Source organism: Euprymna scolopes, chromosome 16 (assembly GCF_053919585.1).
Source record: "Euprymna scolopes isolate OS-2025 chromosome 16, ASM5391958v1, whole genome shotgun sequence".
NCBI classification, from domain to species: Eukaryota; Metazoa; Mollusca; class Cephalopoda; order Sepiida; family Sepiolidae; genus Euprymna; species Euprymna scolopes.
This window is the reverse complement of record NC_136497.1, coordinates 16,314,009-16,325,466: the sequence shown is the minus strand read 5'-3', so window position 1 is coordinate 16,325,466 and position 11,458 is coordinate 16,314,009. Positions and strand designations below refer to the sequence as shown.

Here is an 11,458-nt window from a genome sequence, read left to right as displayed (position 1 = left end):
TTAGGTCAAGAGACTATGCAGGATGGGGCAAGATTTCCCAATCCAATTTTTCGTAGAAGATTTTTTCTCAGTCGTGTTGCGTAAGGACGGGCATTATCATAAAAAAACTACTGTAACTGCGTCAGCACTAACCCTATTTGGGTTTAACCGGCTTCCCCCAAAGGAAGAAGCTTCATGGGAGTATGAAATTCACAAGCGGTCCCTAGTCGCATGTATATCTCTGTCAGAGGAGATGACAATGTTGGGTTTTTGCAATTCTTGCAGGGAGGTGTCGACGTCCTCCAACATACAGCGCCTGGAATTTCCAAATTGGTCACCCATTTTAGTAATGACCAAGTTCAACGTTGCTTAACTTTGGTGATCTGACGGGAACCGGTGTGTCACCGTGATTATGCCGTATATCATGATGAAAAATGGTTCCCTTTCTGTTGTCAAAAGAAGATCACTAAAAAATGGCTTAAATATATTTACTTAAGAGAACAATCGTTTCAACTTCTTAACCCAACGTTTATTTGAATTTCTTTTCGACATTCTTATATCGAGTTATCATAAAGAAGAAGAATTAATTTCCGTGAACGCAATTTTCATAACATAAGAAAACTAAATTCATGGAGATGAAAAATAAGTTGTTAAGGTTCAACACCAAGATCTCATTTGAAGGAAACCGCCTAAATTTGAATTGTCATCTGCTCGTGTTTGTTAGCATCACCTGACTCAAATCAATCAATGAAATGATGACACGAAAGCAACCATTCTAACACAAACAAAAGATTGTCTGGTCATTATTTTAAAACGAAATTCAATAAAATTTTGAAACCATTATGTTATTGGGTTAAATGGATATAAACGAAAGGAAACACAGGAATTTTAGGAAACGAAGTATATTCATATATATTACAGGCAAAGCGAGTTGAGAATACCATTGCCCAACTGTGGGCGTTTGTGCACACGACTGGCTTGGTCGCGGCCAATCTCAGACTGTCGGGCACCGGTCTTGATATCGGAAGTGACGTCACTAGAGGAAGTGACGTCATGAGATAATCCATTAATCCCATGGAGGAGCGTTTCGAACACATTAAAAAAACAATTTTACCAAATTTATTTTATCCTGAGTTTTTTTTTTTATTTTAAATGATATAAGGCCATTTAAAAATAAATTCTGAAACACATTCCTACACACTGGCAAGAGTTGGGCGAACAAAAACAAATTGTTACTCACAGCTATACATGCAGTAAAAAGAACAAGGTAAACCAACGCACATACATACACACTGCCAAATGCTCAAATCTGTATATTATTTACACATGCATATTCATACTATGAACATATTGGCCTACACGTTCTTAAGACTTATAACTAACTCAGCTTTCTTCACGAAACATATGTTTTATAATTAGACATTTTCATTATTGAAAATAACTTTTATATTCTTATGTTCCGTATAGAATGTTTCAATATATATTATTTAATTGGAATTCATTATTGAGATGAGTATTATTTATTAATTTATTTATTGCGGACTATTATCCTTATCTTTCTTAGTTAGTTGTTGTTTCAGCCAACTAATCCTTCGTCAGGTGGTAACCACGACGAGATAGGAACTCCGAATCTCCTAACTGCATTCTCAGCAATTACTGCCATCCATAGTTGTTGTTGTCTCAGCAACTAACTAAGAAAGATGAGGATAATAGTCCGCAATAAATAAATTAATAAAATAATACTCACCTCAATAATGAATTCCAATTAAATAATATATATACCATTCAGTACGGACCCGACCATAGAAGATCAGATAATAAATAAAGGTGGATTTATAAGACCAAAATATCCAACCTTGATCGTCTTTCGGGGCCCGTGCCGCAGTAGATAGAGACGTTGAATCTCTACAGTTCCAGGTGACAATTGTCTGAAGATAGCGGTTTCAATCCTCCTCAAAGCTCGCCAGAGGCTTACTTGGCCAAAAACGTGGTGTGACGACAACAACTATGGATGGCAGTAATTGCTGAGAATACAGTTAGGAGATTCAGAGTTCCTATCCTGTCGCGGTTACCACCTGACGAAGGCCAGAGGATTAGTTGGCCGAAACATCGTGAAACATCAACTAAAAAAGATGAGGATAATAGTCTGCAATAAATGAAATTTAGAAATGTTTTGTTATAAAATCTTGTTTTTCTCAATTTTTTATTTACAAAACTGTCCATGATTTTAGGTAGAACTTGCTTTTATTCTCTTAATGTTTTGTTCATTTCTATGCATGCACGTATATCTTTATCTCTACAATTATATAAAAGGAATTTTGTCTGCGTGTGTGAGTTTGTTCCTATGGACTTGAAAACGGCTGGGCCGATTTTTATCAAATTTCACACGAAGGTACTGTTCTTAGGTTTTGTATCAGAATGTCTTTGATAAGTATCAATAATCAATAATCGAAATAATCCGATGCAAGAAGGAATTGATGATTTTGGCCCAAGTTAACACATCATACAGCCTAACGTCATTAGTGCATTTGAGAAGTTTTATTACCACACAAGGAGAAAGGCCTGACGTATAAAAGTAACAGTATAAGCGTATACAATCAACAGTAGGTTCTTTGATATGACAGGGGCGTGTTGTAAGTGAATGTTTCTGCTTAAAGCAAAATTGAACCATGATACTTACTTTTTTATTTTAAACTTAAATTCAAGTGATTATCACCGCATAACCAGTAAGGCCAGGCATATAAAATCAACAGTAGGTTCTTTAATATGACAGGGGCACATTCGAAATGAATGTTCCTGATTAGAGCAAAATTGAAGTACGATACTTTACTTGTGCATTTGAAACTTTAATTTAATTCAAGCAATTATATATATAAAAAAAATAATTTTATAAAATCAACAATAAGTTCTCTACAGTGCAATGTAAACTACAATGTATTGTGAACTAATCACTGCGAGAAGCATGTGAGTTTTCTATTGGTGTAATGGATCCCCAACTAGAGCAGGCATAAATCGATTTGATTGAAAAATAGGTGATTTCACCGATTTCGATAACAATAAAAATATGGGAGTGTGAAACATTCGTTGATCATCATTCAATTCCGGGCAACATCGGGTCACTCTGCTAGTATATCTATATAATTATAAAATTTTGTTGACCTTTTGCCTTTGTTGGAATCTTGTTTTCAACGATCAGGCGATTCCCTATTTTAAAAGAGCGTGACAGGTTAATATATATGCACACACACACACACACACACACACACACACACACACACACACACACACACGCACACACACACACACACACACACATTTATAGTTTCCTTCCCATTATCATTACGATTTTAACATTGTTTCCTTTTCACCTATAACCGCTTTCTTCTTCTGCATTTTTCCTTTTAATATCCTGAGGATGTCCCCTGCAATAGGGACGAAACGTTGATCATCATTTTATAAATACATTCGGGGTTTTTTTTCAAAACAACATATGTGTGTGTGTGTGTGTGTGTGTGTGCTGCTTATGATCGTGGCTCAAATGCTAAGGAATGAGGATGAAAGTTGTATGTTTGGTTTCGATTTTGGTTGATGGCACTCAAGTCATATATATATATATTTTATTTAGTTTTGATCTCACTACCATATATTAGGTACAATATAATAATCGATAGAGAATTATCTCTATAATAATAAATATGAAATCTGAATTAAAATATCATATTTAAGCGTATTTTATGACCAGGCAAGGTCAAGAGATATAAAGTAGTAGCGTTCATATGTGTACGTCTGTGTGTACACCTCTTCTACAACCTACACCACTGGACCGATCATGACCAAACCTGGCATGATGAATGATGATGGGGCCTCACCTAGGGATGTATCACACCATTTTCCAAGGTAAAGGTCAATGTTAGAGGCTATATATATATATATATATATATATATATATATATATATATATATATATATAATGCATGGTCTACATAAAGTCACTGAAGGGTTTGGAACTTAAATAGATTTTTTATTTAAGACATTGGGAATTTATTAAAAAAATGCAAAATTCAAGAAATCTTTATTTATGAAAAATAATGTCTTTTAATTGTTGCCCATTTTCAGCTTTGCATATTTGTGTTCTTTCCAAAACATTATTCATGACAGATTGCAGAATCTCTGGATTGCGATTTAACTCCCTTATTTCGTTCCATGAACTGGCAGACCTCGAAACGTCAAATCCCAAACCCTACAAGAATTGAAGAAAAGCATTTGAAATGAAATAAGGGAGAATTTTTATCTCTCATTTATACACTATTTCTGAGGTTAGGCATTTCCCACCCAACGGACAATTCCCAGGTATTCTACAATTACACTTTTTGTCTAAGACACTTTCATTCGATGCTAACTTGTTATTATTCCTTATTTTGCTGATTTTCCTATTGTAGAATTCCCTACGTATATTATTTTTGATATCCTCGCTGAACGGTGGATTGAACCAAACCTGTCTCTTGCATCTATTTCTCTTATTAATGGTACACCCCTCGTTATTACCTGTTCTGCTGTTATTATTACTTCCTCTGTTCCCACTCTTTTGATCATTATCAACGTATCCCTTACTGATCTTTGGTTTCTTTTTAGCTCTCATTGTCATGTTATACGAAATTGTGCAGAAGGCTTGGTTTTGTTAATACAGTATATTTATGCTCAATTATGAAATATGATAATTTTGTAGCTTACTTTTTAAGTCATCTCTCTTCGGCTTAAAATTCATTGGTATATGAAAAATTACTGAATTATACGAACCCAGTAAAACTCAGTATATTACAAACAAGTCAAGTTTTCCTTTAATTCCTGCGGCAATTGTTAGTGACTTGTATTTTGTTATTGCTATAACGTAACTTTTATACCCAATTCATATCTAATGTTGAGGTAAAAACACTATCATCGTTCTAAAATGGTTTTTACCAAGGCCAGGGATTAAACCCTAGTTTTAGTAATAACAGTATGTGTAAAATACATTACAATGCTTTTAAATGCCCATTCTATATACCGACAAAAACTGTTGCACCAACCTGATATATATGGCGAATGAACATATACTACACTGCCTGCCCCTAAAGGAGGAAGTAATGCCTGGGAGGATGGTCTCATGACAATAAAATCGATATTACATTACTAACACCCCAAAGAAAGAGTAGGTAATGCCTGAGAAGATGGCACCACGTCAACAGAACATATCCTATACTACTATCTCAGCTTCTATTGAGCATTGAAAGCAAGTAGTTTCTGTTTCAGACGGATACTATATAAATCTCTGATTATGTTTCTGAATTTTCGAGATAGAGAATTGATAGTTCGTATTATTTGGATAGTTTACACTACTTTTCTTATCTTTCGGCTAATGTAACCTCCGACCTTCTTCAGGTTTACCTTGTCGAACTCAGGAATCTTTCTGTCAAACTGTAGCATCTACCTAGAATTTCAAACAGAACTCTTTATTTAATCCACGGAAGTAGTATGTTCTTGTTCTATCAGCCATGATTGGCTAGAAGTCCTAAGTAATTCACAATCGTATTTTGAGTATTGCCCGAACTGAGGATTGAACTTTCAACCCCCAGAAAAGTGTCACTTACAAACTAATTCTTAACTAGTACTTTATCCGTTATGCCACGGGTCCTTGTGGATTAAATAAAACGTTCCATTTGAAATTCTGTGCAGATCCCCAAGTTCAACAAGAGACGCCGGAAGAAGGTTGGAGATTAGATCAAGGCAAACTTCTAAAACCAAGTTTTCCTTCTTCCACCACCAAAGTTTGGAATTTTCTTTTTCACCAGTTGAAATGAATGGCTCCTTGAGAAATCTCTCTACTTTAATAAACTTTAGATTAAAATAAGACTTACAATTAATCTGTTAATCAGATCGCTGGAAAATTGTTAGACCATTCTATTCCTTTAGAAACTAACTCGAAATGAGATATGCTTAAAAAAAAGCATTAAATGAGAATGGAGAAATATAAAAAAGTATAAATATATAAAAGTCACTGTGTGTGTGTGTGTGTGTGTGTGTGTGTGTGTGTGTGTGTGTGTGTGTGTGTGTGAGTTCCTCATGGGTTCTAAAACGGCTGAACCTATTTTGAAAATTTCACACAAAGCTAAGTTATATGTCTGGCAGTGTTCTTAGATATGTTTTGTACAGAAATTCCCTCGATAAATATAGAAAATTGAAAAACTCTGATCTTAAAAATAGCTTTTCTCTCGCATAAATAAAAAAGAATCATTTTTACAGGGGAATATTTTACATTACACCGAGCAAGGTAGATAATAAAATTTCAGCAAATCATTTCTTTAAAAAAAACAACAGATTTATTATCATCTGGAGATATAGCTTAGTAGTAGAGCATTCGACAACAGATCGAATGATCCCTTGTTCAAGCCTGGGTATACCTCACCATTTTATTTTAATTTTCCTTATTAATGAGTTTAATTTATGATAAAAGAAGAGGTACTATTTAAAATCGCTGCAAATCATTTCTTCATTTGCATATTTTAAAACTAAACATTAATTAAAAGTGACTTTTCCAGGGCATTACGTCAAGTCCAAATAACAGCTAACGTGATATTATAAACAAACACAGGCGGAATTTGATGAACGACATTATCATTATTTTTTAATTTTTTTTATTTCTTTTGCGAATTAGTCAACTGGGCAAATTATTCCTACTTAAAATCATGTTTAAGCATATTGTACGACCGGGTAAAGTCAGGCTGCCTACTAGTATATATATATATATATATATATATATATATATATATATATCGTTTAAACCCTCTCGACTGTTTACTGTTGGGTCTGCATTTGGCATTTATAAGTTTTTCCTTAATTCTCGTGGCAATTGTTAGTGCCCCAAAAGTAACATCTTAGCAAATGGAGTCAACGGTGACCTTGTAGCTGGGTTCAAATCTCCAGATCAGTGGGAATTGTCACTTCCTGCACTGATGATTGCGAAAGCATGAAACATTAGTGTTTTTAGGAATTAAAATAATAATCATTATTTATAATTGTTAGCTCCTTAAAGAGTATTAAAGTTGAACGCTGCCTGGGAAGTAAACAGCAAAAGTCAACTAAACTTATACAACATTCATGATTTCAGCTCATTTGAACCATCTTGATTATATATTGTTGTGTTTGGATTTGGCATTTATAGGTGCTAAATTTCCCTTAATTCTGGTTGCAATTGTTAGTAGTCTGGAGCTAACGTCTTAATAAATAGAGTCAACTGTCCAGCAGGAATTGTCACCATTTCCTGCTCTGATTGTAACGTGGACATTGCATGTTAACAAGGACCCACATGTGGCACGTAGAAGCAATCGCAAAACAGGAAAGAAGTTCCAGTCGGCTTTTTTTCTAGCTTCAACAAAAGGCATTTATAAAATTTTCTGCCTTTTGTTTTTTATAGTTCATCTCACACTGAAATGTGCTTCACAAAAACTCTGCCGTGTCGAATACGCTGCTTTAAAAGTCTTTCACACCACTACCTGGCCACACATCCATCTCATGCCAGCACGATCCGCTCCATGTGGTACACTTTTTCTCTCCCTTTTTTTTCCTTTTCTTCTGCTGTGACATCACATCGTACACTGACTTGGTCATTTGCATATATGTCATGCAGCTGCTGCTGTTAAAACACATCATCCGCTCTGCTACAAGATTGTGAAAGCATGAAACACTGGTGGCCATAGGCATAAAACTAATTATTATTTATAGATCTATGCAATTATGTTATCAAAGAATTTATCTTTAACAAAGCAAAACTTATCAAGATAAGGAAAGCTCAACACTATTAAGAGGAGCAAACAAATATATTAAATGAAATATAAAAAGTTATATATAACTTTATCATATCATCAGAACAATAAGGAAAAGTTAAGGGGAAAATTAAGAAAAAAGGAAATCTCTTTAGGCCATGGCATTTCGAAGCTAAATGCTTCTCATCAGAAGAGGAGAACGGCCAGAATTATTCAAAATACAAATATAGATGAAAAATGGTTTAATAACATTTAGATATGAAATGAAAATGAAGGAATAGGATAATATGGTAAAAATTAATTAAGAAATGGGAAGTCATCAGAGATCAAATTCGTCCACTACCCCACTACCAACAATCATGAGGTTGTTTGCAATGGAGAAGGCTGACCTACGATTCGCCTCCAACTTTACCTTAGACCCAATAAACTACTCCCTCCTAAATGTCCTTTTATAGACAGAAACCACCACGGTGATTTGGTATCTGCCTGTCCAAAGCTGAAACTATATAATTACTAGCATGCCACCCGGCGTTGACCCGTCGTAAAATACACGCAAATATCATATTTTAATTGATGCAGACTTTTTATTTGTTATAAACAGAAATATCATAGGTATTAAATGTAACGTTAAATTCCTTAAAAAAAAATAAAGTAAAAACAAACGGAAAGAAACTGAGACATGTGTATGTAAATATTATGTTTTTTCTAAACAGTTCAATTCTTGTAAGTAAAAAAAAAATACTTAAGCTGAGATCAAAACCTAAAGACAGTGATTCAAGTACGATAACCATTAGACCATCTTGACACGATCTTTAAAAAGTGTTTTTAAAACAACTTATACTTAACATAGTGAAGCTGTCATGTTTCACGACCACGTATGCGCAGTTGTGAAACACTTGAAAACGGATAAACGTCCGATGACCCCCCCCCCACATACCAATTTTTCAATATTGATCCCTTAGCAGCCCTGTTTTCGGATGAAAAACGATTAAAAAGTTTTCCACGTCTGAATATACTATACACCAAATTTCGAGTCTGTAAATCAAAAATTCGTTGAGTATATAGGTTGAGAAGTGTCCTCACATACACATGCACATTCTCACTTTTATAGATATATAGACAATTACTCAATGCTCATGTTCTGTTGTCATGTCATGATACCATATTCCCAGGCATTAACCTCTCCTTTGGGAGGGATAGAATATATTCATTCATTATGATACTACATCCGAGGCATTACCTCCTCCTTCTTTTAGAGGAAATAGTATAATAGCTATTCAGTGATCACCATACAATCCTCACAGGGATTTCCTTTCTCCTTATTTGTGTGTGTGTGTGTGTGTGTGTGTGTGTGTGTGTGTGTGTGTGTGTTGTGGGTGGTAGTGTAGTAACTGTTTTTTATTATGATATCATCCTTCCAGGCATTACCAAATTTTTTGTGGAGGGGGGTGTAGTCTAGTATATTTTCTGTTGTTACAAGTCATAAAACCATCCTCACAGGCATTATCTCCTCTTTTTGGGGAGAGGAGCAGTATGTAGTACGTGTTCTGTTACAATACTTTTGGTGTATAATGGGGTATGATCTCACATAGTCGGGAGATTCTATTTATAAACGATGCTACTAGGAACTGACGAATCGAATTAATTCATATTCTGCTACCAACCAATCAGAAACCAGAATTGCTCCATAAATATTAAACCTTTCTGTAACAATTTCGCATATGTTTTTTTTTTCTGTCTCAACACGGGAAGAATCTTTTGCTCTGCGTGGATTCCAACTCGAGAACTGTCTACTGCAAACCAGTCACCTCTCAAGACTTGTTCAGAACAACGGACCATCAGAAACTGTTCTGAAACTAAACATGGCTTACACTTCTAGATGTTCGTTCCACATATATACTAGCAAAAATATGCTTCTATTAAGTAGTTGTAATAATGGTGACTATAAAACATTATCTGCATCATTATCGTAATTATTGAAATGGAAAACATTGTCCTCTCTCCTTTTAACGTTCATGAATATTGTATCGTCTTCCATTGTTATCAATGGAAGAATGATTTGGATGGAAATGAATTTCATTAAAATTATCAGCATCTCCAATATCACATTTCGGCATTAAGTGACATCTTCATCAAATCGATGCATCACAAATTGCGATCGATTTTTCTGTCAAAAGATTAATTTGTAGATTATTGTAAGTTCGTATCTCGCAAGCAACAGTTGATTAATATTTCTGATATGTGAGAAATTACATGATTGCCCTACACACACCTGCATCATCATCATCATCATCATCATCATCATCATCATCATCATCATCATCATCATCTGCATCATCATCATCATCTGCATCATCTGCATTATAACCATCATAAACATCATCATCATCATCATCATCATCATCATCATCATCATCATCACCACCATCATCATCATCATCATCATTTGCATCAACATAATCACCTGCATTATCATCTGTATCATTACCATCTGTATTATCTGCAACATCATCATCATGATCTGCATCTATATCATATGTATTATCTGCATCATCATCTTTATCATCGTCTGTATCATCCACATCATCAGCATCTGCATCAACATCATCCACATAGTCATCATCATTTACATCATTATCATTTGCATCTTACACTGCGTCATCATCACTAGCTACATCATCATTAGCTTCATTCAGCAGGTGCATGAGTAGCAACTGGAAGGTGATGGTAGCTAAATGGTTAACGACACAGATGAAAACCATGATAAGCTAAGTTCGAATCCAATTCATTTCCCAGAAACAGTTTTACTTCAGGATATTGGCAACTTCTACACGATCCCAAAAGCACCTGATATCTTTCTAGAAAGAATTCTTACTAGAAAGATATCGGGGAAACGAGTGTCAACAACAATCATCTGATTCATGCTCAATAACAACACTCCTCCTCCTCATCATCATCATCATCATCATCATCATCGTCATCGTCGTCATCATCATCATCATCATCATCATCATCATCATCATCATCATCATCATCGTCATCGTCATCATCAATCAGTAGCAGATGAATCAGTAACCATAATAACAACCAACATCATCCAGCCCAGTTGAAATCTTCATAACTTCATTTTGTCACATTCTGATTATATTATGCAAATCACACAAACGCAATCTGTTGCCTTTCAACCTTGTGCTACACATAAATGTTCTTATACTTTCTGTGGTTTTTCGGAACTGAAGGAATTCTGCTTGCAAATAAGTGTTTACATACAAAAAGAGTCAAGATAAAACTTGTTAGAAGACATAGGATGTTTATTCTACTTTATCTATGTTCCGAATCACTAACCAGTGGAAAGGAGGTGGGAGACAGAAAGCGATCGATAATCACTATTTAATCATATCGCATCACAGAATTTAAAAGTAACACGCTCACACTTCCAAGGAACTACTGACTTCTCTCACAAACTCTTTTTTGAACCATGTGACGTCACATCCGTTTCTATTAATTCCCACACCCGAGAAAAAACTAGCTTCAAGTTCATTAAGTTGACCTCGAGTTCACCAAGTTGACCATGACTGAACTTTCATCACTATTAAATCATATCTCATCCGAGCTTTTTAAAATAACATGTTCAGACTTCCGACGAACTCCTGCCTTCTCTCACACACTCGATCTTTTTT

General features: G+C 34.9%; 1 pseudogene; it reads right to left on the bottom strand.

Annotated features, from left to right (window-relative positions):
• Window positions 1-283: 283 nt before the first annotated feature.
• Window positions 284-402, bottom strand: LOC145296338 (5S ribosomal RNA; annotated as a pseudogene).
• Between the last annotated feature and the right edge of the window lie 11,056 nt (window positions 403-11,458).